Here is a 26,531-nt window from a genome sequence, read left to right as displayed (position 1 = left end):
GGTTATAATTTGTAATACTAAAACAGTGGGACATTTATTTTTGTTCCAACTGTGCTGAAACAGCTACAGTTTTAGCCTTCAGGGATATATTTATGGCCATATCAGTCAACAAGCCCAGAAAAATAGCTCTCGGGGAATATGATCAGTACAGATGGTAGAAATAAAATAAGCATGTTAACATGGACCAGGTGAGATTTTATTGATGTGTTCATCTCTACAGCCACCCAGAAAACACATTCCAAAAGGGACCTTGGAAAAAATGTCAGGTAACTCTATGAGAAAATCCTTCATCAATCCCCTTAAACAATATAGGTTTTTTTTCTGTATAAAACGTTTTCACATTGTCGATGATAATGTATGCAACTCCAACTTAGATATCAGCACTTGAAGCATAAGCTCATAAGCCCTTTTATTTAGGGGAAAATTTAGTTCAACATTTTCACTGACTGTCAGGGTCACATATTAAGGCTGCCACTGAAAATACTGGATCAGGAAAACTATTCTAACAGTCTATTTATAACCCCATTTCAAGCTGCTTATTTTAATAAAGCTTAGTGGGCCAGCAGAAACACCTTGGGATTCAAAGGACAGCATATTTTCAGTAAGCAGAGAAGAAATTTCTAAAATATTTTAAAGAAAAAAAAGTGTTGAATAAATTTAGACTTTCTTACTCCTTGTTTGATCAAGCACTTTTACTAGTCAAATGATTAAAACAAATAAGTAAAACATTGTTACATCTCCATATGCAAAATAAATTCCAAATATATTATAAAAACTTAGAAACCTGAGAAATAATCTATTCCAATTTCATTCCTAATACAAAAATTTCCTCTACCATTGCTGCCTAATGATCATCTAAATTTAGCTTGAACACTGATGGTAGCAGGAAACTCACTACCTTATAAAACAGTCCATTCTTTTTGGAGAGGGGAGACTCTAATTGTTTTGTTTTGTTGCATTTATTTATTCATTTTAAATGCACATTGCTTTATGAATCACATTGAGAGAGAGAAAAAACAAAACAAAAGGGAAAAACCATGGGAGAGAAAAAATAGAAAAAAAGAAGTGAAAAGAGGATATGTTGTTTTATATTCAATCTCTATAGTTTTTTTTTTTTTTTCTGGATGCAGATGACATTTTCTATCCACAATCTATTGGGATTGCCTTGGATCACTGAACTGCTGAGAAAAGCCAAGTCTTTCATAGCTGATTATCACACATTCTTGCTGTTATTGTATCCAATGTATTTCTGGTTCTGCTTGTTTTACTCAGCATCAGTTCATGTAAATCTTTCCAGGCCATTCTAACATCATCTTGTTCATTTTTATACAACAATAGTATTCCATTACCTTTATATACCACAACTGGTTCATCCATTCCCCAGTTGATAGGCATCTACTCATTTTCAAATTCTTTGCTTTTACAAAAAGAGCTGCTAAAAACATTTTTGTGCATGTGGGTCCTTTTCTCTGTTTTATGATTTCTTTGGGATAGAGACCCAAAGTGTGACCATGCTGGGTCAAAGGGAATGCAGAGTTGATCGTACTTTGGGCATAGTTCCAAATTACTTTGTAGAATGGTTGGATCCTTTTACAACTCTGCCAACAATGTATTAGGGTCCCAGTTTTTCCACATCCCCACCAACTTTATTATTATCTTTTCCTGTAATCTTAGCCAATCTAAGAAGCTTGAGGTGATATCTCAAAGCTGTTTTAATTTGCATTTTTCTAATCAATAATGATCAAAAGCATTTTTTTTTCATATGACGATAGATGGATTTAATTTTGTCATCTGAAAATTGTTCTGTTCATATTTTTTTATCATTTATCAATTGGGGAAAAACTCCAATTGATAGAAAATTCTTCTGAATATTGAACAGAAACCTGCCTCCTCCAACGAAATTTCTTTCTATTATTCTCATTTTGCCATCAGTCCTAATTTCCTTCTGTTTCAATTTCAACAAGTGGACAATCAGATTCATCTTCATCTCACACCACTGTAGTTGGTGGCTGGGCTCCTGCACTTCCCCCACAGAGACCAAGCTGGTCTGAAAGACTCACCAGAAAGCTAGCCGAGCCCCAAGTGAAGGAGACAAGAGATTCATTCCATCTCTGTGCTGGTTGGAGGCTGAAGAAAGCAGAGGCAGAGGCTAAAGGACAGAACCTTTAGATTTGGAGACATTCGGAGGGTTCTAAGCTAAAACTGGCTGTGTTTTGAGAAGAACAAGAACTCCAACATTTGAACTCCCACGAAGAGAGCTTTGGAACCTGGGCTCAAATTTGGTCTCAAGTCTTTAGTAACTGTGTGAGCCTGGGCAAGTTATTTAATGTTGTTTTTCTTAGTTTCCTCATCTGTAAAATGAGTGAGAGAAGGAAATGGCAAATCATTTTAGTTCCTTGCCAATAAAACCCCAAATGGGTCACAAAGAGTTGGATATGACTCAAATGACCCAACAATATTACAAACTGTGGTGCATAAATACATTGCAATCTTATTAATCTGTGAGAAATGAAAAAGATAAAGACTTCAGAGAGGAATGGAAAGACTTTTTGTGATCTGATGCAAAGTGAAATAAACAAAACCAGGTTAACAATATATGTAATAGCTAATCGGAATGTTTTTAAATGAGCAACACAAAAGAAATGCTGCATAATCTTAACGATCTATTGACTCTACTGAAGAACTGAGAAAATGCATTACTTTCCTTTTTACTGCAAAAATGAAGAATGGTGGATATGAAATATTGCATACATTGACAGACATGGTTATTGTATTGGGTTAGTTTTCCTGGACTGCTTTTTAAGTATTTGTTATAAGAAATGATGGCTCTGTAAATAGGAGAATGGAGACAGATATAGTTAGAAATTGGGTCATAGATAGAGACAAAAGTTGTCAATAAAAACAGGATAAATTTTTTAAAATAAATTATAGGATGTGGAAAAATGTATCTTGATAAGATTCTTGTAAATAAGATCTGAGGGTATTATGGTACACTACAAACTCACAATGAGCTAACAGCATGATAAAGAAGCCCATAAAGGTTTGCTGTTTACTTGCTCTTAGTCTACATGGTATGCTAAAAATGATACTATCATTTACTTCTATATTCTTCCCTACATCAGACCACCTTTGGAATATCTTGTTCAATTTATGGTACCAAAATTTAGGTAGGACATAGACAAAATAAAAATTATCTAAAGGAAAATAACAAGCATGGCAAGGGAATATGAAAGCATCACGTTTAGGGAACAGTCAGAAGAGCTGGGAATGTTTAGGCTAAAAAAGGATATTTGATAGCTCTCTGCAAAGATCATGAGGTTTATTAGAATAAAAAAAAGAAGCTAATCTGAAAGAAAATGACTAGATTTGGTCTGCTGTGCCCCAGGATAGAAGCTATGAAAAGGAGGATTTAGGCCAGATAATAGGAGAAACTTTCTGACAATTATAAATAATTCTATTATCAGGGAAACTCGGTGGTGCAATGGGTAGCACTGGGCTTGGAGTCAGAAAGATCTATCTATAAGTTCAAATTCACCCTCAGACACTTACGAGCTGTGTGATCCTAGACAAGAGTCACTTACCCCTCTTTATCTCAGTTTCTTCATCTGTAAAATGAACTGGAGAAGGAAATGGCAGAACACTCTAATAACTTGCCCACAAAAACCTCAAATGGGGTCACAAAGAGTTGGCCAATGAAATGACTGAACAGCAAAATAATGATCCACCTTGGAAAACAGAAATTCTTCCATTATCAAATGTCTTCCAGGAGGACTTAGATGACCCTATCTGAGGGATGCTCTTTTATACTGGGGAATTCTGTTCAGGTATAGATTGGATTAAATTACTTCTAAGGTGTTTTATAACTTTGAAATTCTATGCCAAGACACTATTTCAATTCTGTAAAAGGGAAGAAGTTTATCCTAGCCTGGTTTCTATTTTCCATTTGATACTATAGTTGATAATATTTGGAACTGGCAATCAGTAAGCCTTGGATTTCAATCTTATCTCAGATGCTGTATGAGTCTGAAATAAGTGCTCTCAACCTTAGTTTCCTCATCTGTAAAATGGGAGCATATATCTCACAGGGTTGCTGTAAAAATTAAATGAGATGGCACATGCAAATGTTTTGCAAACTTTAAAACATTCTATACATCCTTGATACTATTCTTATTGGATTTCCAGGAAAAGGATAAAAATTGTTTAAGATTAAGAGAGTGAAGGTCACTAATTTTCCTGTCTTTCCTGAATTGTTGGTCTTAAAATTACTTCATCTTCTGCTGCCTTCAACATAGCCTTTCTACCTTTTCTTTATCTGTTCATGATAACATGGGGACAGAGAAGAGATTGAAATATCAAAGAAAAATAATGCAAAGGCAACCAAGAAAATTATGTTGGCAAGCAGAAAAAGATTGTGTGTGTGTTTGTGTGTGCATGAAGGTTTTACTAAAAGCAAAAGAAAAGCATTTCTTCCCAAGGCTAATGCCAGAATATTTTTTTTAAACAATAAAAATCACTTCTTTTGAAAGTCTGATTATCCCTTGCATATTGCCTAATACTTCACATAATTGTATGTGTGCTGTGAATTTAACTATCTCCCTGTGCACAGGGAAATTCCATATAAAGTGTCTGTTGAATTGTAGTTGTGCTTTATAGGGCAGGAGAGAATTACTTTGTAAGTGTATGTCTTTAAGGTTTTTTTTGGTTTGAGTCTGTCTACTCCAGGGAAAGGGAAGGATGTCTGATTTAAAAGGTGGCTAGCTATTAGAGTACCTATGTAAATTAGTATGCAAGTAAGAGTATAGAACCATAGAAAGGGTAATAAAGAATGTCCAAAAATTGAATGGGCTCAGGAAGGAGTTCTTTTCCTCATCTCATCTTCCCACCATGTCCTCCCATACCATCAGCACCACTGGAAACATTCTTACAGAGACTGAAAGACTTCTCAGGTATTTCCTCTGGAATTCTAGCAGCAGAGAGGACTGGATTCTAAAATCTAAGGCATTGTCATTCAAAAATTCTAAGAGGGGGAAAGGCCAATTCTACCCATTTGCCTTGGTAGTGGCAGGATTGTTTTGGAACTGATTTTATATATAACATATAGAAGCCTGAGGTCTTTTTTTTTTCTTTAACTGTCACTGACATGTGAGTAAAGGTGGAGCTTGGGATTTTTAGATGGTACCGAAGCCAAATTTTTAGTCCTTAAATAAATTTTGTAGCCCTAAAGCTTTTCTAAAACTATTTGCAACACTGATAACTCATATGCCATTGCTAGTGTTTACATGCTCAGATTAGCTAGGATGTGGAATCTCACCCAGACAAGACTGATAAAACTTTACTATGTGCTTTTTTTTAAAAAATGCATTATTCTCTTCCATACTGTGCCAAAAAAAAAAGTGTGAAGTTAATTAAAAATTTTGATAAAAGAAAGAAGACTAAGATCCACAAGTTTATTCTTTGATGTATCCAAACAGAACATTTGCAACATAGAGAAGGAGCACTTGATGTTCTTGATGTTACTTAAGCAAATCACAAAATAGATTTGGGACCAATAAGGGAGAACTAATTAACTTAGTTTGGGTAACTTTTAATTAAGTTCCCATTCTCTACATAATAACGCCATACTTCAAATCTCTACTTTAAAGACCTATCAACCCCAAAGAGGTGTTCAGAATGATGGAACAACTTCAGCCTCCCATGTTTCAGAGATTAAGAGCTTCATGACCCAGACCAATTCAGCCACAACTTGTTCTTCATTTTCATTGTGTGTGAGAAATGAAGTGCATTTACCATTGAGATTGCACAGAGGTACCTGGCTTCCTCTCTGGATTTCTCGGGATTCAGTTATGCTTTGGTACCTATTCTGAGATAATGACCCTTGATAAAATGTGCTTTTTAACACAAGTCAAGCCCATTCTACAGTCTTCATTACTTTTATCACAGTGTGGATAAAGAGATGTTCAAAATCAAAAGGAGAAATCTCCCTTGTGATTTACCTGCAGCCATGAACAAACATAGCAATACAGAACCAAAAAGCCGGTAGGTACTTCTCAGTTTTCAGATAAGCTTTATACTGCCATGGTAGTGTGGCCATGTTGGCAATAATAACAATGATAATGATGTTAAATTAGCAATCATCATCCTCACTACCACCAACAACAACTAGCAGTCACACAACACTTTAAGATTAGTAAAGTTCTTTACAATTGAGAGAACAATTGATCCTTACAATAACCTTGTGAGATAGATGGTATTATTAGAGGAAACTGAGAAAGAAAGAAATTAAGGGACTTGTCTAGGATCACACAGCTGATAGGTGTTTAAAGCTGAATTTGAATTGAGATTTTTCTGACTCCAGGTATAGCACTCTATCCACTATGCTACCTATTTTCCTCTGACAATTACCAATGGACCAAATTTGCATGATAACTTTAGGAATTAGGAGTTTTTAGACTTGAGGAAGAACTAGAATTAATGGACAGAGGTCACACATTTTTGTTCCATATGCCCCAGCAACACCCTAATATTAACACCAATAAAATAGTCAAAAAGAGGTTATTTTGCAAACATTCATAAAGGGCACCTTGCTGCAGAAGAGCAAATCGTCTTCCTTTCTGTTCCTTTTCTATAATTAAAACAATCTGGAAGGGATAACCTCTCAGGAGACCCAAGACAAGATCCTGACAAAGATATAGTTTGGTTTTCATCTTTCTGGGTAATGAATCATATTTCAGGCTTCTAGACACAATGGCTCTTGATTCAAGCCATTAAAAGAGTCTATCAGAAGAATAACCAAGTAACAGTATCCATCATAAATAATTATTTGCATATAGCAAATTTAAGTTGCTTCACCTAACAAATACTTATTAGCAAACTGGATCTACTATCAAACAGAATGTCTTTGCTCTACAATATCTTTCACCATTAGGATCTTATTACAGAAAATTAAATGACATACTGAAAAAATAGAGACAATAGCCTTATTACATTCAGAGTCTAATCCAGGAGTTCTGAACATTTTCGGTGATCTGAACCCTTTTTGCAGCGGGGTGAAGCCAGAGAACCCTATCTCGGAGTAATATTTTTGAATCACCAAAAAGAATGCTAAATTTAGTTAGAGGTTAGTATTAATAAAGAGGGATTTTCCTTATCCAATTTCACAAATTTCATGAAATCTAATCATGGATTCTCGATTAAGAATTGCTGATCTTGGTGGAAAAACACTTTATGACAGTAAAGATATTTAGGTTATCATGGATAAGATATAAATCTCCAAGCTTTTTCAATAATTTTAGTAGAGGAGTACCCTGATATTAAGATTCATTTATACATACCATTTCAAATTAATTCAGTCTCTTTGAAATCACTAAATCTTTATTCTTTGAAATTTCCATGAAAATTCTAATATAGTTGCCCAGAAATTCAAACCATCTGTAAGTAAACCAAAGGCTCTCTATGGTATATATCACAAGTTTAAAGCACTTTGGCATGGGCAGGTTGAACACATTATTAAAAGAATTTAACTGCAAGAAGAGCTACCATAATTACAAGGCAGCTGGTCTAATGTTGACAAAACAACTTTTAAAAGCTTTCAAAAGCCTTAAAGGCTCGTCAATTAAAAAGGCATGAATAGTAATGTGCATTTTGCCCTTAACAATATAAACTGTATCTCATGTGAATACAGTGATCTTTTAATTTTGGAACAATCATTTATCGCCTCCCACTACAAAACTAAACACAGGAATAAAGTCTAAATTATGACTAGGTGAGTCCATTATGCTGAAAATAAAATAACTCTATAAAAATTCAATTACAAACATTGCCTTTAATGAGCATTTCTACACTAGCAAAGTATTGTTAAAATGCCAATAATAATGCCAGCATGTAAGCTTTCTCCATTACTAGAAGCAGGAGAGAAACTGAATAGGGTTTTATCTCCCTTAATGACTGTTTCTACACTGGCAAATGATATTATTTGCTGTGCTTAAATGTACACATGCACGTACAGACACGGGCACAAAACCCCTAATGATTTAAACCCTTTCCATCTGCATCTTTTCCCTCATGGCTGTGTTCAGAATGAAGAATAGACTATTGCTAATATCTGTAATACCTCTAATCCCTATCCATCCTTCGAGAGACAATTGATATTCCCTCCTCCTCCAAGAAGTACTCTTTGATCAAGGTACACTACAGAAATTTAGCTCTCTTCTCTGAAATCATATAGCAAGTCAAACCAAATAAAGCATTTATTAAATGCCTACTATGTGCTACACATTGTACTAAGAACTGGGGATACGATGAAAGACAAAATAGATTCAGCTCTCAAAAACTGTCTATTCTACTCCCTTGCCTTATAATCAACATAATGCCTTATGACAATATGGTACAATATGATGCTTTATATTGTTCATTTTCTTTTTTTTGGGGGGGGGGTGCATATGTAGGATTCTTACTGGCCCATATATTTTCATCTTCCCAGATCTGAAAATTTGGGTGTAAAGGATCAGAGTCAGGAGACCTGGGTTTGAATTTCACCTTCAGCACTTGGTGCATGACATTGGGGAAGTCTTAACTTCTTAGAGCCTCAGTTTGACCAATTAATTCATAGTGTTGTTGTGGGGGAGGAGGGTTGTAGGGTAGAGGAGAAGAAAGTACTTTGCATCCGTTAAAATGTTAAATTAAGATAAATTATTATTGTTATTATTATTATTGTATAAGAACTTAATTCTTTTATTCAATAGTGGGTTTTTCCAAATCCTACAAAAATTAAACATTCAAAATGCCAATTTCAAATGCCTATACAAAATATGAAAGTTTAAATTCTAATAATAATTTCCTCACATTTTCAATCTTTATTTCACATTGTATTCATCTTCATTATTTCATCTAATTTCCTGAGTAATCCCAAAGGGAAAGGAGTATAAATCGTTAGAAAAATTATTCTAATTTCATTTAAAAATTTTACTTAAGTGCTCCCCATACAAAAAGCATTATGTTAGGAGAAATGTTAATAGATATAAAGATAAATAAGACATAGTCCTTGTCTTTAAGGAAATTATATTCGAATAGAGATGATTTAATACTTACAAAAATAAATGCAGGGTAATCCAAAAGTCTTAGAGCAAGTTAAAACTTAAAGCTTAAACAATGGACAACAAAGCTTAAAACTACATTAAGACTTTTGGAACTCTATAATTCAAAGTAGAAGATATTAAATTCTATTCTTTTGGGAAAGGATGTGAACATTCTAGACATTTTAGGAAAATTCCTGCCCACAAACATATACAAACATATACAAATATACCCTCTCTCTTAGGCATAATTTGACATAGTTCTAGACATGATGGTTATAAAAATAAGATTAGAAAATAAAATCGAAGGTGCAAAGAGGAAAAGAAATTATCCCTATAAGCCATATGACATAAAATACAGAATCATATGATCATAGATGAAAGCCGGAAGAAATCTTATAGGTTATTGAGTCTTACCACTTCACATCATACAGTTTTATACTTAGAAAATCCCAGGAAATCAGCAAAGAAATTTAATTGCAACAAGGCTGTAGGTTACAAAAATAAATCCATAAAAGTTATCAGCATTTACACAATACAAACAAAGCCAGAAAGAAACAATAATAAGAAATGTCACAGAAGAGCCCATGCATTCCAAAAGCCATTGAAAAACCACCCATTGAATTAAACAGAGACATAACTAACCCTTTCTCTTTCTTATCATCCCCATAACTGGTCACTAACACCTGGCTTTTAGGAAGCAGAATTTTCTTCTCAAATACAGACCTGGCTTGAATTGTGAAAAGACAAGAGCTTGACCACCCTCTCTATTCTCAATGGACATGCAGTTGAAGATGGGATTGAGTAGATAACACCTTTGATTATATAGGAAAAAAACTAAATCTACAAAATATTAAAAGCAATAGAGGAACATAATTTGTTCCCTCCCCTGGGGACACAAAGTCATAGGAGAGATCTGCCAGAATGAAAACATGAACTTGATTGTTAAAGCTTTTCTAGTAAATAGAGGAGATGGGTAAATGTCCTTGACTATGTGTTTTGAAGTCTGCCTCTAAAGGATCTTACGGAGTTCATTCCTGCATTTAATTATAACTTTGTATCTAAAGGAATGCGGTTCCCTTTCAGAAAATATGGCCTCAAAGTTCTAAAGATTACTTACCTCTCTTAGATTTATCACCATGCAAATAGTATTATTCAATAATGTGCCTCTAGGGAGCATATCATATAATTTCTTAGGTTTACTGAAATTGCCATCTTACTATCAAAAAAAAAAAAATCCATGAACAGAAAGTTGTTAAGACATTGAAATTTCTTACATAGCTACTTCAGAGCAAAAAAATTATGAGAGGAGCATGCATGGTACTAAATGAAGATTCCAAGCTGCTTTCTGGAGGATTAGGTGACCTCCTGATGGGCTATGAAGTCTGTGAAACATCTGTTTTGATAACATATGTATTTAAAATTCCCTACATGTCAGTTTCCAATTACCACAAAATATAACCCAACACACCAGCTGCAGGTACAAGGAGGAAAAGCTGTTCATCGAGTTTCTAGAAATTTTATGGATTATAACAGGACACAAGTATTTTAACTATTCTCTTATTGCAATTTTTAAAAATGAAACTAAATTAGCACTCAAATGTCTTCACATTATCATATGGGAGAAAAATTGTACATTTGTTTTACTAAGATAAGACTTTTATGTTTACCTACTGAAATTTCCTTCTTTTTGCATCCTTGTCACATGAAAGTGACCCTAGATTATCAAAAATTATCACATATTCCCCCTCCTCACCACTCACACCTTGGTGACATCATCATCCATTTGCCATCCAATCAAAGTGGTCTTCCTAAAAGCAAAGGTTTAACACAGTAACTAATCTACTCTAGGTATTTCTTGCTTGGATTATTTCAATAAATAACCTAATGGATTCTCTCCTATGTCCCCAAAAAGTCTCAAACTCAAAGCAGAACCCATTATCTTTCCACCAAAAAAACATACTTCTTATTAACTTTTTTATTACTGCAAAGCATTGGTTCTTTACCTTTTTTAAGTCACAGTGAGGTGTGGAGCAGTGGATAGAGTAGATCTTCAGTTAGGAAAACTGAAGTTCAAATCTGACTTCAGACACTTAGAAATTGTGTGACTCTAGGCAAGTCACTTAATGCTAATTGCCTCATTTTTCTTATCCATAAAATGAGCTGGAGAAGGAAATGGCAAATCACTGTAGTATTTTTTTGTCTAGAAAACCTGAAATAGGGGTCATAAAGAGTGGACAGGATTGAAATGACTGAACAACAACATAGATGCACAGGAAATAGTGTTTTTAAAGTATATAAAATAAAACATATAAAACTATAAGGAAATCAAAGCTTAGTAAAAATACAGATGTTACTTTTTCCCATCTAGGTAAAAGGACTCTATGACATCTAGTCTAGCAGATATTAGTGTGCTATGGACTCTAGCTCAAGAATCTTTGTTGCCGAGGGCACAACCATCCCTCAGGTCAATCAAGTTCACAGATTTGAAGACATCTATTCCTCTTGTTTACCTCACAGATTCAACCAGTCACCAAAGCCTGTTATTTCTTGTTCTCTACAATATCTTTCCAATAGTCCTATCTTCTACATGGCTACTGTCTTAATTCAGGCTCTTATTACAACCTGCTTGAATTATTGAAATTGCTTCCTCATTGATGCCTCTGCCTCATCTCTTCCCTCTCCAATCATCTACTATATGGTAACCAAAGTGATTTTCCTAAAGCAGTAGTTTGATCATGTCACTTCTCAATTTTCCTCTAACTCTTTAAATCCCTGGTTCCCTTTAAAACTCAGCTAAAATGCTTCCTTTTACATGGAGGCTGTTTTGATCTTTCCAATGGCTAATAACTTCCCTTCTGAAACTACCTTTTATTCACTTTTTTATATATTATGTATAGAGTGTTCCAAAAACATATACAGTTTTAAGCTACTCAACATGCATATTTATATTAAAACTGCATTTCTATGCATATGTTATCTGCAAATTAGAATTTAAGCTTCCTGAGGGCAAGACTTAATCCACATTTGTCTTCATATTCCCAGTGTTTAGCATAATGCCTGGCATATAATAAGAACTTCAATACTTGTTGATTGATTGGCCCCAGCTAAGCACAGAGGTATAAGCCTAAAGCTTAGGTCTGACCATGTCATTCTTTATAAAATGGCTTCAAAAAGCCACTCCCTCCCTTCAGAAGAAAACACAAATTCCTTTGTTTTTCTTTTACAAACCTTCACTACCTGGCTTCAGTTCAATGCTTATTACATATTATACACTATCAGTGACACACTCTACAATTCAACCAGTTTATTCTCGTGCTATAGGGTTATTCTCTCACCTCCATGAATTTGTAGATTGTCTTGCATGTATGAAATGAATTGCGTCCTAGCCCCTTCCTATCTTCCTGTCATTCTTACATTTTACTCCTTTCCCTAAATGTTATTGCTATTGTTGTTCAGTTGTTTCAGTCATGTTTGATACTTTGTGACCCAATTTGGAGTTTTCTTTGCAAAGATACGAGAACGGTTTTTCATTTAGTTCTCCTGTTCATTATACAGATGAAGAAACTGGTATAAACAGAGTTGTTGGAATCCTTACTAACTGCTAAGTAATTAGAGTTGATCTAATCTTACAAGAAGTTGTTTTGGCCAGAACCTGAAACAAGGTACTAAGTAGAACTAATCAAGACAAGGCTTGTGTTCCCACCTTTACTCAAAGTCCACACCTTAAAGCTCTTTGGGCCAGAGAGCACTATGGGAGAAAACCCATAATCCCATTCTCTCAGAAGGTTCACATATAAGGCGAGACAGCCATTCCAGAACACATTTTTCCTCTTGGCTGGCTGATCGCGCTAGACTCGAGAGAAACGACTCTGCTGCAGAGAACACTTTTGGGATTTCAGTGGAGCTACGCCAGAAGCCCTCTCTCCGCGGCAAGTTGGTGCTGGGCTCCCCAGAAGGAGATAAGAGAGATCTTCCATCTCTGTTGGAGGCAGAAGAAAGCAGAGGCAGAGGCTGAAGGGCAGAACCTTTGGATTTGGAGACATCCGAAGGGCTCCAAGCCTCTAAACCGGCTGTGCCCTGAGAAGAACAAACTCCAACATTTGAACTCTTAACACGGGTAACCCTAGAGAACTTCTAAATTTAGTTCTCTATACCATTAATTTTTTAATCTTTGATAAAGATGCACTGGCTCCAGCAGACAGGTTTTATAACCCACCAGAAGAGCAGTGTCCAGTGCGAGCAGCTCCACTATCTTTAGATAATCGCCAGGTGATGTGGAGAGACCCAGAAAGTGGTGAATGGAAGGGACCAGATAGGCTAACTGCTTGGGGGAGAGGATTTGCTTGCATCTCTACAGGTGGAGAAGGAATCAGATGGGTGCCTACGAGCCGCATTCGCCTTGTCCATCGCAGAAAGATGGAGCAGACCCTTGAAACAAAGGAGAAGACCCAAGAAATATCGGGTGGTTCTGTTGCTGATTGTGCTCATAAGAATTATTAGATTCCTGGCACATGAACTAATGGACAATGGAATCCTATTGGACTGTTTCTAGGACTTATGGACATGTGTAAATTTTCAGATTGATTCTTGTTATTTGTTACATTACTACTAGCCTGTGTTATATTGCTATGTGCTCATGTAAATTATGTATAATGCCTCCCATATTGATGGATTTATGTATACCATGTATATCTGTTACAAAGTTCTGGCCCATATTGATGGATTTATGTGTACCCCCTCAGAAACCCCCTATGTTTTAAAACAAAAGAAAGGGGGAGATGTTGGAATCCTTACTAACTGCTAAGTAATTAGAGTTGATCTAATCTTACAAGAAGATGTTTTGGGCAGAACCTGAAACAAGGTACTAAGTAGAACTACCCATAATCCCTCTCCCTGGAAGGAGCATAAATAGGCCAATGGGCCAGTCGGAGAGTTCTTCAGAGGAAGACGCTACAAGTCGAGATTTCACCGGAATGACATGAAGACTGGAGCTGGCTGGAGGCTGAAGAAAGCAGAGGCAGAGGCTGAAGGACCAGACCTTTGGATTTAAAGACATTTGGAGAGAGCCCTTGGAACCAAGCAGAGAGATAGGCCTCTAAGCTAACCGGGCTATACTAGAGATAATAAAAGATCTGAACTTTTATCACCTGGCTGCTTTTTGAGAAGAAAAAGATCACCAACACAGAGTTAACTGATTTGTCATAATCATTTAATTAGTAAGCATTTAAGATTATTTTTGAATTAAAGTCTTTCTAACTCCAGACCTGACACTCTATCCACTGCACCTCTTATCTGTCCCACCCCACTCCACTCCCACCCCCACACTCATGTTTTATATGAACCAGTAAAATTATCTTTTTTATTGTTTATTGTACCAATTTTTTGTAATGCTCACTTTCCTCACTTTCACCTCTTGGTTTCATTCAAGATTTAACTGAAATTCCAATTTCTAAAGGAGGACTTTTCTGCCCCAACCCCATTTTTCATCCTTAAATTTTCATCCTATAAGCATCCATTTATACTATACACACACATACACACACACACACAAACGTGTGTGTGTGTATGTGTGTGTGTATAAAGACTATATAATTGTTATGCATGTTATCTCCTCCATTAGAATGTGAGGTCCTTAAGAGCAAAGACCACCATGCTTCTGCCTTTCTTTGAATCACCAATACTTAGCATAGTACCTGGCAATAATAAACATTTAATAATTGCTTCCTCACTGACTGAGGAATCCCTCGTCTCCACTTCTCATAATCTCTTGTTTCTTTCAGACTTTGATCACCAATACAGAGATGACTGTGTCCTGATCCCTCCAGGTATCTTTCCTATAACCCCCAAATTACCTTGTTTTTATTTTGTATATTTCTTGTGACTGCTTTTATGTGTACATGCTTATTCCCAAAATAGTATGGAAAAAAGGCATAGAATCAGAGGCCCTGGGTACAAATTTTTCCTCTAAGACATACTACATGTATTACTTTGGACAAATAACAACTTTCTTGAGTCTTGGTTTCCTCTTCTGTAAAATAAATTGATTGGATTAAGATGACCTTAGGTTTACAGACCTCTGGAATCTTTGACAAGTACCTGCGTCTTTTCAGTGAATATTAGCAATTTCCATATTTAGCCAATCTAACAATTTAAAACAATTTGATTCTTCTAATTTGAGAAAACAAATATTTGTCAATAACCAGTCTGTATTTATAGATATTTAAGTTGGGTGTTGTGGGAAAATTCAAAAGCCATTCAGGCTCTAGATCTATATAATGCCACAACCCCATAAACATAATCTTATATAACTACATACCTACATACATACATACATACTCTTTTGGTTTGGGCTTTGCATCCTTAGCACTTATAACACAGCAGAGGGCATATAGTAGAGGCTTAATAAAGGTTTGTCCATTGATTGATACTAATTCACAGAGAGATTGGGTTCTATTTTGCTAGTGAGAATATCCACATCTACAAAATAACAGATTTCTGAAGGAATAAAGTCATCCACCAAAGTGTTCACACAGATCATTTTTTAAACTTTACCTAACTTTAATAAAAATATCTTCCTCTCTCCTCTCTGCTAATCTATATCCTTGATCCAACTAGGGTTCTTCCTCATTTATAAACCTTTCTCCAATCCAGTTAGCTATCCTTTTGAGCCTTAGGACATAATGCTTTCTTTCATGTACATTCATCTTTCTGCCACATTATAAGCTCCTTAAGGTTGGTAACAAAGTCTAATACTTCTTTTGAATTTTCCCATAACATCCAACTTAAATCTATAAATACAGACTGGTTATTGACAAATATTTGTTTTCTCAAGTTAGAAGAATCAAATTGTTTTAAATTGTTAGATTGGCTAAATATGGAAATTGCTAATATTCACTGAAAAGACATAGCTACTTGTCAAAGATTCCGGAGGTCTGTAAACCTAAGCTCATAATCTCTGTTCTTTAAAGAACAATTGTCAAAAATCAACCAACAGAGACACTTCTTATATCTTGCCAAAAAGTTGCCACAAATATGTGTTGTGGTCTATAAAAGAACAAGAGACATGAAACCTTATTACTCTCTTCCATTTGTTAAAATTACAGTGAATAAAATAAATTCCAAATTCAACCAATAATCATTTTACTGAATAAATAATTCTATAATTTCGATAACATTTTAATAAGCAATTTACTATGTGCCAAACATTGTCTAAGCAATATGTAAAGTAAATATGAAGACTTAGGATATAAACTAGACTGAGTATTTATAACTGAGGAGTTTTTCTTTCCAGTTTATAAAATTCCATCTTACCCAATATAATTCATAACATAGCTACATGATTCTGGACAAATCCCTTAACCTCACTCAATTTCACTTTTCCTCATCTGTAAAACGGAGATGATAATAACATCTACTTAACAGAGTTGTCATCAGTATCAAATGAGACGATATATGTAAACATATCAATGTATTTAAATTATTTATACCTTTTAATATCATTTTCATTTTTCTGTGTATCTTTTCACCCAATTCTACCAGGAGATGGATTCCTTATAAGAAAAAAAATTTAAAAAGAGAGGGGAAAATACAATTCAGTAAAACTAAACAATACTTCAAATCCAACAGTATATGGAATACTGCACAACCATAGTTCTCTACCAATACAAACAAGGTGCCTTCTCAAATCTCTTTTTGGGGTTCTAAATTTGGTCATTATGGTCATATACCATATATGGAATTCACCTAATTTTTTTGCTTTACTTTTTTTTTGTAATTGTACATATTCTTTTCCTGGTTCTGTTACTTCACATTTTCTCACAATTTTCTGTCTTCCTCAGTTATAATTTTTTACAATAACAGTTCATTACAGTCTTGTGCTATAATTTATTTAACCATTCCCCAATTGGTGAAAAACCCACATTTTTAAGACTAATACCATCCCAGTGATACTATATGGATATGAATCATTGAAAACAACCATAATAGAAAAAATTTAAATTGCAAATAACCCAAAACTCTATCAATGAATGATGTGTGGTAAGATAAGAACATTTCAGTATGTTGCCAATGACAATTAGTACATAAGAAAGAGTGTGAAGAGCATGATTGACTAAAAAAGCAAGCAAATCTATCATGGAGTAAAAATAATGATGGACAATTCAAATAGAAGAATGGTACCCCTGAGATACTCTAGGAAGCAGTAGAAATCTACCACCATCATGTTAGGTAGATTCTTTGTGGGATAATTATAGGAAGACATAGACAAAGATGTCAAAGAATGAAAAGGTATCAAATGGATGCTATCTGCATCTGTGAAGATTGTATCCATGCTCATCAAATACAGCCTGCACCAAAGTGTCAATAATTTAATATGGTTTTGCGAAATATCAAGAAAATAAAGACATAGGAAGAGAGACTCTGAAGTCAGAGTCAGAGTCGTTTGAATTTCATCTCTCCTGCTTAGATTATCTATGTGACTTTGTCTACATGACTTACCTCTTCCAAGTTTCAGTTTCCAAATTTTAAAAATAAATCACTAGATTTATTTTAACTATATGATCACTAAATTTTCTTCCAGCATTCAAATATATATACATATACATATAATTCCAAAGCTAGATCCCTTTCCTTGCCCAGTAAAAAGAAGGAGATAATTCCATTAAGTCACCAAAACCAACAAATCCAGATATGGTCAGAGAATTGAAACTAATGCTAAATAGATTTCAGAGATTTGCTATTCTAATCCCTTCATTTAACAGATGAAGAAACTGAGGCCCAGAAAACTTGTTATTTAGTATTAAAGGAAGAACTAGAACTCCAGATTCTATGTCTACTAATGCAGAGTTTTACTAACCCATAACTTGGAAACAAAGACTAGAGAAATTATTATTATTATCATCATTATTATAATGCACCTATTATGTGCCAGGCATTGTTGATAAAATTGTAAATATTACGTTATCTCATTTGATCCTCATAATAACCCTGGTAGGTATGTACTATTATTATCCCCATTTCACAGATGAAGAAACTCAAGCAAATAGAGGTTAAGTGACTTGCTCAGGCAAGGTCACACAGCTAGTGACAGCTAGCTGGTCATCCTGCTTCCTAATCTGACACCTTAACCCCTCACTGACACTTTTTATAAATTTATGCTCATTTCCTATGTTCTATCAATACATAAGGATAGACCAAAAACAAAACTTACTTTTTGTTTTTAACACAGATTGGCTCACATGTTATAGAAGTCTTTATGGAAATCCCTCACCCATAAAATGTGTATGCATTCCAAAAAGGGAATGCTCTAACATGTTATAACAAACAGCTGTTATCTAGTTTCAAGCATCACGTGCATATGTGATAGTATTCTGGAATCTCCCAAGTTTTAGTTAGATATTGTTATTTGGCAACAAAATTTCATCTACGTTTTTATGTTTTTATATAAAATGTACACATATCTAGATTAATATTTATAACTTTATACTCATATAGTTAAGGATAAAGATAAATGAAAACAAATATGATTGGTGTCATGTATATATTCTGAGTAGAAATATATGAATTATTGTATATTTAAGATAATAATCACACTACATAACTGACATTGTATCATCTCCTAACTTTTAAAATGCTTACTTTCCCACAACTATGAAATTATAATAATTATTCATTTGTACATTGTTTAAACAAATCTTTTTTTAACATCTTCAATATACATGTAAGTTGGGCAATATACAAAGATGAGCAAGGCTCTTTTTCTGTTCTCAAGAAAATAATTTAGTTCAAAAGCACTTAATATGCACAACATTCAGTGCCAGCTGCTGAAGACAAAAAGATAAAATAATACTGCAAGAATCATGAATTGGAAAAAAACAGACACTTTGATTTGGTGACTTAATGGATTGCTCCTTCTTCCCATTGGGCAAGGAAAGGGACCTAGTTTTAGAATAATAGGATAATCAAGAGATGCTTGAAGAAGCAGCATGGCTTCATTGAGAACAAGTTCCATCCTTTAAAAAAAGGAAGGAAGGGGGGGGAGAGAAGGAGAGAGGGAGAGAGGAAGGAAGGAAAGAAAGAAGGAAGCGAGGGAGGAAGGGATGGAGGGAGGGAGAAGAAGGGAGGAAGGTAGAAAAAGAAGAAGGGAGGGAGATAGAGAGAGAGGGAAGAAGAAACTTTCCCATACTAGAATCCATGTTAGATTTAGATTTGGAAGAAACCTTCATTGTTGTACAGTCATATTGGACTCTTTGTAACTCCGTGCACCATAATACACCAGTTCCTTCTGTCCTCCACTACCTCTTGAAATCTATCCAAGTTCATATCTGTTGTTTCCATGACAGTATCCATCTCATCCTCTGCTATCTCCTTTTCCTTTTTCCTTCAATCTTTTTCAGTATCAGAGTCTCTTCCAAAAGTCTCATTATATGGCCAAAGTAAATCTTGGAAGTCATCTAATCTAACCCACGTACTATCCAGATAAGGAAGGTGAAGATCCAAGAAGTTAATCGACTTGTGTTTGTTCATCCAGCTACTAAATATCAGAGGCCAGATTTGAAGTTCAATCTTCCTAAGTCCAAGGTGAATACTCTCATCGGTTTTATACTTCCCAAACCATTGAGCTTTCAGCTTCATCATGAATTGAAATCTCTCTCTCTAAGACTATGATATCTCTTGCTAAATGCAGGGATCTTGACTAAATCTATCCTCATTTTCCTTGAATTTTGTGCTGTATTTGACACTACTTCTCATTCCCTTCTCTCTCCCCTTGGGTTTTCATATACTATGATTTCTTCCCAAGCTATTTGCCTTTTTCTCAGTTTCCTCTGCTGCATCATTACCCATATACTCCCTTATACATGAGTGTGTATATGTGCTTCCACAGGGATTTGTCCCTTTACATTCTCTCAGTGATCTCATCACTTGCCATGTTTTCAGTTGTCAGGTGTATGTGGATAACTCCTAGATCTATAAAATTAACCACAGTCTTTCTTCTTAGCCCCTAGGTCTACATCACCCAGCTACTTATTAGATACTTCCAAATGAATATCCTATACATATGGCAAATGCAGTGTATCCAAAACAAAACCATTCATTACCTCTCACTTCCCATTCTTCCCAAGCTTCTATTTCAAAGCTATCAACACCCAGATTCACCGCCTCCACATCATGTTCTATACCTTAATTTCCCTCATGTCCCCATATTGAAGCAACTGCCAAGTTTTGTTGATTCTCTTTTTATAATGCATCTTTAAAAACTCTCCTTCTCTCTACTTACAGAGCAAACCATCTTTACCTATAACATTTTGAAAGCTTCCTCATTGGTTTTCTTATCTCAAATTTCTCTCCTCTCTATTCCACTTTCCACAAAGCTATAAAATTGATATGACTAAAAAGACAAATTTGATCAATTTTTCCTAGATCAAGAAGTTTTAATGTGTCCTGTTTTCTATCAGAGAAAACATAAGGTCTGATTGTCATTTAAAATCCTTCACAATATGACTCCAGCTTCCCTTTCCAGGTTTATTGTCCAGGAATCCCCTTAACATACTTTGGCCAAACTTGCTTACTTTGCTATTTTCCATATGGCATCTCATTTCCTATCTCTATGCCAGTTGTGCCCCCCAATCTTGGAATATACCCCCTCTTAGAAATGCTAGCTTCCTAGCATCATGAAATAATAGACTGAAGGCTCAGGAATCTCAGAAGCAAATTATAGCCTAGCACCCTCATTTTATCAATGAGGCCCATGAGCTCAACTCCCATATGTACTAACTAACTCAAATATCACCTTCTATATGAGATCTATTCTAATCTCTTCAGTTGCTAATGCTCCCTCTCTTTAAAATAATTTTTACTTTGACTAAATTTTTCATTTGCTTATTACTACTTTCAAGCTTTCCCTAATAAAAAGTCTCTTTCTACAGCTTTGTATTTTGCTTTTGTATCCTCATTTTCTGATTAAAGACTTAACAAATGCTTTTAGAACAAATGAATGAAGTCTATCCATAAAATTTAACCAGAGAAGTTCCTTCTAGATGGTGAGAGTCTCCAGATGTTCCTTTCTTTTGTCTGAATGACTTGGTGATTGCATCAACTTCCAGCTTTTTATCTTGTATAAAAATGGAGCCATCTGAACCCTGATAAACTGATAAAAATTCCATTTGTTCTGCTTATTATCTGTGAACTTGGGAAAGTCCTTAAACTAAGTGGATCTCAGTTTCCTTATGTGTAAAATGAAAGAGTTGAATTAAATGATCTTTAACGTCCCTTCCAACCTCAGATTGATGGCAATAATAACTAGATGGTCTTTATGATCTATTCCAAATTCAAATCCACTCTCTTTTGGTCCTATGACCCTTAGCTAAACAGCACAAACAAAAGCACTCTCTAGTGTGCTCCTTGCAAGTTGACATTGAACAATTAAATGCTATTCTTTGGACTCATTCAACCAGTTTTGAGTCTAAAATAATATAGTACATTATTATCTACATTTTGCCATCTTTTCCACAAGAAGAACAAAGGATATTTTATCAAATGAATCATCTGTATTAATCTCTAAAGAAATGCCTTAGGCAGTGAGGAGTACAATGCAAAGCCTTGGAGTTTGAAAGACCCGAATTTAAATTTCCCCGTAGATATTTATTAGCTATGTGATCCTGAGTAAGTAATTTAACCTCCCTTTTTTCATCTATAAAATACGAGTTGCAATAGAACCTACTTCACAGGGTTGTTGTGAGGATCAAAAAGGATAGTACATAAAATATTTGAAAACCTTGAAGTGCTATGTAAATTTTCCTGATCCACTAGTCATTTATCAATGGCTTTCCTAAAATGTGTACAATACTATTATAATAGCCAATTAATGAGTTTACTTATTTCTAGTCTCTTCTTTTTTCATTTTTGCTTCTTATAGCTACAAGAAATGAAATTAGTTTGTCATGACCTGTTCCCATCAGTCTGCTAGTAAATGTTTAACAATTGGCTCTCTAAAAAATGTACACTTGGCATACATTTAAATTTAACCTACATTTGCTAACATTTTTTCCATCATCTACTTAAGTCTAAGCAATCAAAACAATAAATCAAGCCCTGATTTATAGCATTCACTAATTTCCAAGCTATAAATTTAACAATTAGTTCTCACAAGCCAATTCAAGCTAGCTTCAGAGTATCCTTGCCTGTTCTTGTTGAAGCCATATGAGCTATTGTTTATCACTACTTCTTTTTCTAAGTATTCATTAACCATTTCTTTAATAATATGATCAAGAATTTTGCCAGGAGCAACTGGAAGGTTAATCTAAAAGGGTCATTAGGCACAGACCTAATGAAATAACATATCAGTTGACCATCTTTTATTTTGTTTTAAAAATATAACTTTATAAGTAGAATTATAACCTTGAATAAATCATACCTCAATACTTCATGGATTCATTATTTCATTAATGGCACTACTTTCTCAGAAGAGATTGTAATCTATCATGCCTTCTTATCCTGTGTGATGCTTTTTCATAGTTTTCTAACCTATTTTATGTACTGGAATCCTGAAGCACTCTAGAGAAACTTATGGATCCCTTTTCAGTAAAAAAAAAAAAAAAATTAAAATAACTGAAGGAAATGAAAATCACTTGTTGGTAAAAATAAAAATATAAGTTTATGTTTTCTTTAAAAACTACCTATGGACCCCCAAGTTTAGAAGCCTAGCCAGAGCAAATATACTCTATATGATGGAGATAATCGTCTGCATTAAAACAAAACAATATTTTTTGAAAAACCACACTTTTACATATTCATGAATCTGATGACCTCTACAATTTTTTCAATTTTAAGTCCATGATACTATGAATGTTTCAAAGAATATATTTCTTTAAAGCATTTCACCAATAATAACATCCTGTCTTTTTACATAAAAAGGTGAGAGTTATAATGCACCTGCAATACAAAATATAGTTTATTTTCTTTTTCAGTGGTGATGATAGATCTATAGTAATCCATCTATACTGTAATATATTATACACTACCATATCATAGGCATTTGTGTTTTTAATCTTATCATGAGATGGTTGAAATCTCCAGTCTTAATTAAGAACAGATAGTGTGTGTGTGTGTGTGTGTGTGTGTGTGTGTGTGTGTGTGTCCTTCAGGGTACAAAATAATCAACAATAGAACATTTCTTAAGTACTTATTATGCAAAAAGCACCAAGTTGGTTGTTGGAGATATGCATTCTGTTGGGGATTTAAGTTCTTCAAAACGTGATCCTAACTTATTTTTTTAGCTTAGTTATAAATTACCCTCAGTCCATGAACACTGTGGTCCAGTCATCAATTAACTAGATTTTTTGCTTTTTTTTCTTTATCTCCTGCCTTTGAACTATCTATCCTCTGAATGGAATGTACATCCTCCTCCTCTTCATCTCCTGATCATCCCAGATGCCAATATTAATCCCACCAATTTTTTTATATTGTTGTTCAGTTGTTTTACTTATGTCTGATTCTTCATGACCCTCATTTTGGGTTTTCTTGGCAACGATAATGGAGGGGTTTGCCATTTCCTTCTTCAACTCATTTTACAAATGAGGAAACTGAGGCAAACAGGGTTAAGTGATTCACCCAGGGTCACATCGCTAGTAAGTATATAAGTCCACATTTGAACTCAGTTCTTCCTCAGTCACTTTCTATTCACTATACCATCTAGCTGCCTTTATCTATTTGGTATAACCCATATAAATATGCATTGTCTTTTGTACTAGATTATAAGCCCCTCAAGATCAGAGGCTATTTTTACCTTTGTATCTCTGATATGGGATATAGTTTATTGCTATTTAGTTGTTTTTCAGGCACAATCAATTCTATGTGATCCTATTTGGAGTTTTCTTGGCAAAGACAACAAAAGACTTTGCCATTTCCTTGTCCAGTTCATTTTACAAATGAGTACTGAGCAAAACTCAGGAAGTGACCTGCCCAGGGTCACACAGCTACTAAGTGTCTAAGGCCAGATTTGAACTCACAAAAATAAGTCTTCCTGACTGCAAGCTTGGCACTCCATCCACTTTACCACTTAGCTGGCCTTGGGGCATAGTAAGAACTTTAAAAATGTATGTTGATTGATTAGTTGATAGATTAGTACAAAGATGAAAAACAACTTAGAAACTATTCCGAATTTCTACACTCTGAGCTAGCTATCTTTTCACCTACAGTGTAATTAAATATGTTACATTTAACCTAGTCAAGTTCCAAGTGATTAAGTGAAGTTCAGTTTCATTGAGAATTCACCCCTCTCTGTGGATCTTACACTTGGGATAGAATGTTCTTGCTGATAGTGTCCTAGGAGAGCAGACAGAAAGAGCTTTTCTATGGTGACTTCATCAGGCAGGTGCTCAACAAATATTGAATAATAACTTATGGAATTCATTTCCCCTTCCTTTCCTTACAAAACAAAGCCCCAGTTAGGTTTAACGTGTGCATTGCAAAATTTCTTCTTATATAATAGGAGAAAAAGTACACATTTATGATTGTTTGGTTTTTCATTCTCTTTGTATGAAATGTATGACCATTTAAATCTTATTATATAGTTGTGAAAGTGAATTAAAACATAATGCTAAGTATAATTCTTAAAGTTCTTGGAAAGAAAACAACTCTATAAGCCCCCCCAAAATTAATTATGAGTGTATATGCACTCATCTAGGATGAAATATCTAATAAAATTATTAATTTTATTTTTTTATTATTGTTCAGATATGGTTCAAACTAGTAGGCATCTTAAATCCCTTCCTATTCATGGAGATGAGGGTCCTAGGAGATAGCAAAGAAGAAAGAGGTCTGGATTTAGAGTTAAGACCTGAATTAGGATCTTGCCTCAAACTTCATTTAATTACTTCATGTCTCAGTTTTCCCAGCTGTAGAATGAGTGAATTAGATTTAATGGCCCCTAAGGTTTTTTCCAGCTATAAATTTATGCTATGATTCTATAATCTTCATTTGAGGAAAAACAAAAAATAATTTCTATTGCAGATAAAATATGTGGTAAAATTATTAGAATATTTGAAACTTGGTGTTTCAGAGATATGCATTATGAAAAAATTAAATGCTTTTCTTCTTTGTGGATAATTATAAGAAAGAAGTATTAGTTCCTTTTATGCTACAAAAAGAAAATAAATGCAAATTAATATATAGGAAAAATGTGAGACCTATTTAAAGCATTTAAAATATCATGGCCTTAAAGGTCAAGTACTTTGTTTTATTACGTTAGTTTGATTTGGGTTCTAAACAATGTCAGATACCTCCTGATTGCTGAAGAAACCCCACATTATAGTAATAAAGAAGGAAGAAGACGAGGAAGAGAGGAGGACAAGGAACAAGAGAATGAAGAAGAGAAGCAGAAGGACAAAGAGAAAGGGGGAAGGAGGATAAAGGAAAAAGGGGGAGGAGGGGAAAAAAGGAAGGAGACGGAAGGAGACAGTGAAAAGAGAGAGAGAAGGAAGAAATGAAGAAATCATTTACTTAGGGAAGTTAAAAAAAAAAGCTAACCATAAAATCTAAACTGCTCTTCAAATACAAAAATCGGTTCCCCTCCACAACATACATACATGTATACATACACACAAAACTACCCTCATGGCATATATTATATTGTAATTTATGGTTTCTGAGATAAATTATTTTTCTTAGGCTTCAACAAAAAGCAAAAGGTATTGCTGTCGCTCTGCTCTATCAAACACAACTATTTTTCAGGGGGGAATCAATAGAGAAACAGAATTATCTGTAGATCATTAAATTTCCTTTCAGCACTAATATAGTAGAATAGAATAAGTAAGTATAGACTTATGGATATAATGTCATACAAACAAGAAGAAATAAAGTGAGAGAATATATGCCATCTTTGTTTGAACAAGTATATATATGTGTGTGTGTGTGTGTGTGTGTGTGTGTGTATATGTACACACATATATATAATTTGAAAGGTCATAATTGCTTACATTAATCTATACAATTCCAACTACAATATTTTTCACTTTCCATTCTGAAAGGAAAACTGTATTTCCTCACCAACATTTTCCTTAGTAACTTTCCTATTACTGTCAAAAGTATCAACATCCCTCTCAGTCACCGATGTTCACGATCTAGGTATTCTCCTTGACTCCTCACCCCCAGGATCTATATCCAATTGGTTGCCAATCACTGCTCTTTCAGTCTTCCTAACATCTTATCATGCATATCTCCTTTTCTCCTCTGACACTACCACAACCCTGGTAAAGCCTTCATCACCTCATATCAAGACAATTGCAACAACCTGATGGTAAGTCTCTTTGTTTCAAATCTCTCCCCATTCCAATCTATCCTCTACTCAGCTGTCAAGATATTCTTAAAATGCATATCTGACAAAGTCACCTTCTACAGGCTCTACTGCCTTACAATTCAAAAAGAAAATCCTTTATAGATTTCAAAACCCTTCATAACCTG

General features: G+C 34.6%; 1 protein-coding gene across 2 annotated transcripts in view; it reads right to left on the bottom strand.

Annotated features, from left to right (window-relative positions):
• Positions 1-26,531, bottom strand: part of LYPD6 (LY6/PLAUR domain containing 6) — a 155,040-nt gene that overhangs the window by 117,503 nt on the left and 11,006 nt on the right. The window lies entirely within an intron of this gene.

This window comes from Antechinus flavipes, chromosome 3, assembly GCF_016432865.1.
Source record: "Antechinus flavipes isolate AdamAnt ecotype Samford, QLD, Australia chromosome 3, AdamAnt_v2, whole genome shotgun sequence".
Classification (NCBI taxonomy): Eukaryota; Metazoa; Chordata; class Mammalia; order Dasyuromorphia; family Dasyuridae; genus Antechinus; species Antechinus flavipes.
The sequence above is the reverse complement of the archived record's forward strand: the minus strand, read 5'-3'. Positions and strand labels throughout refer to the sequence as shown.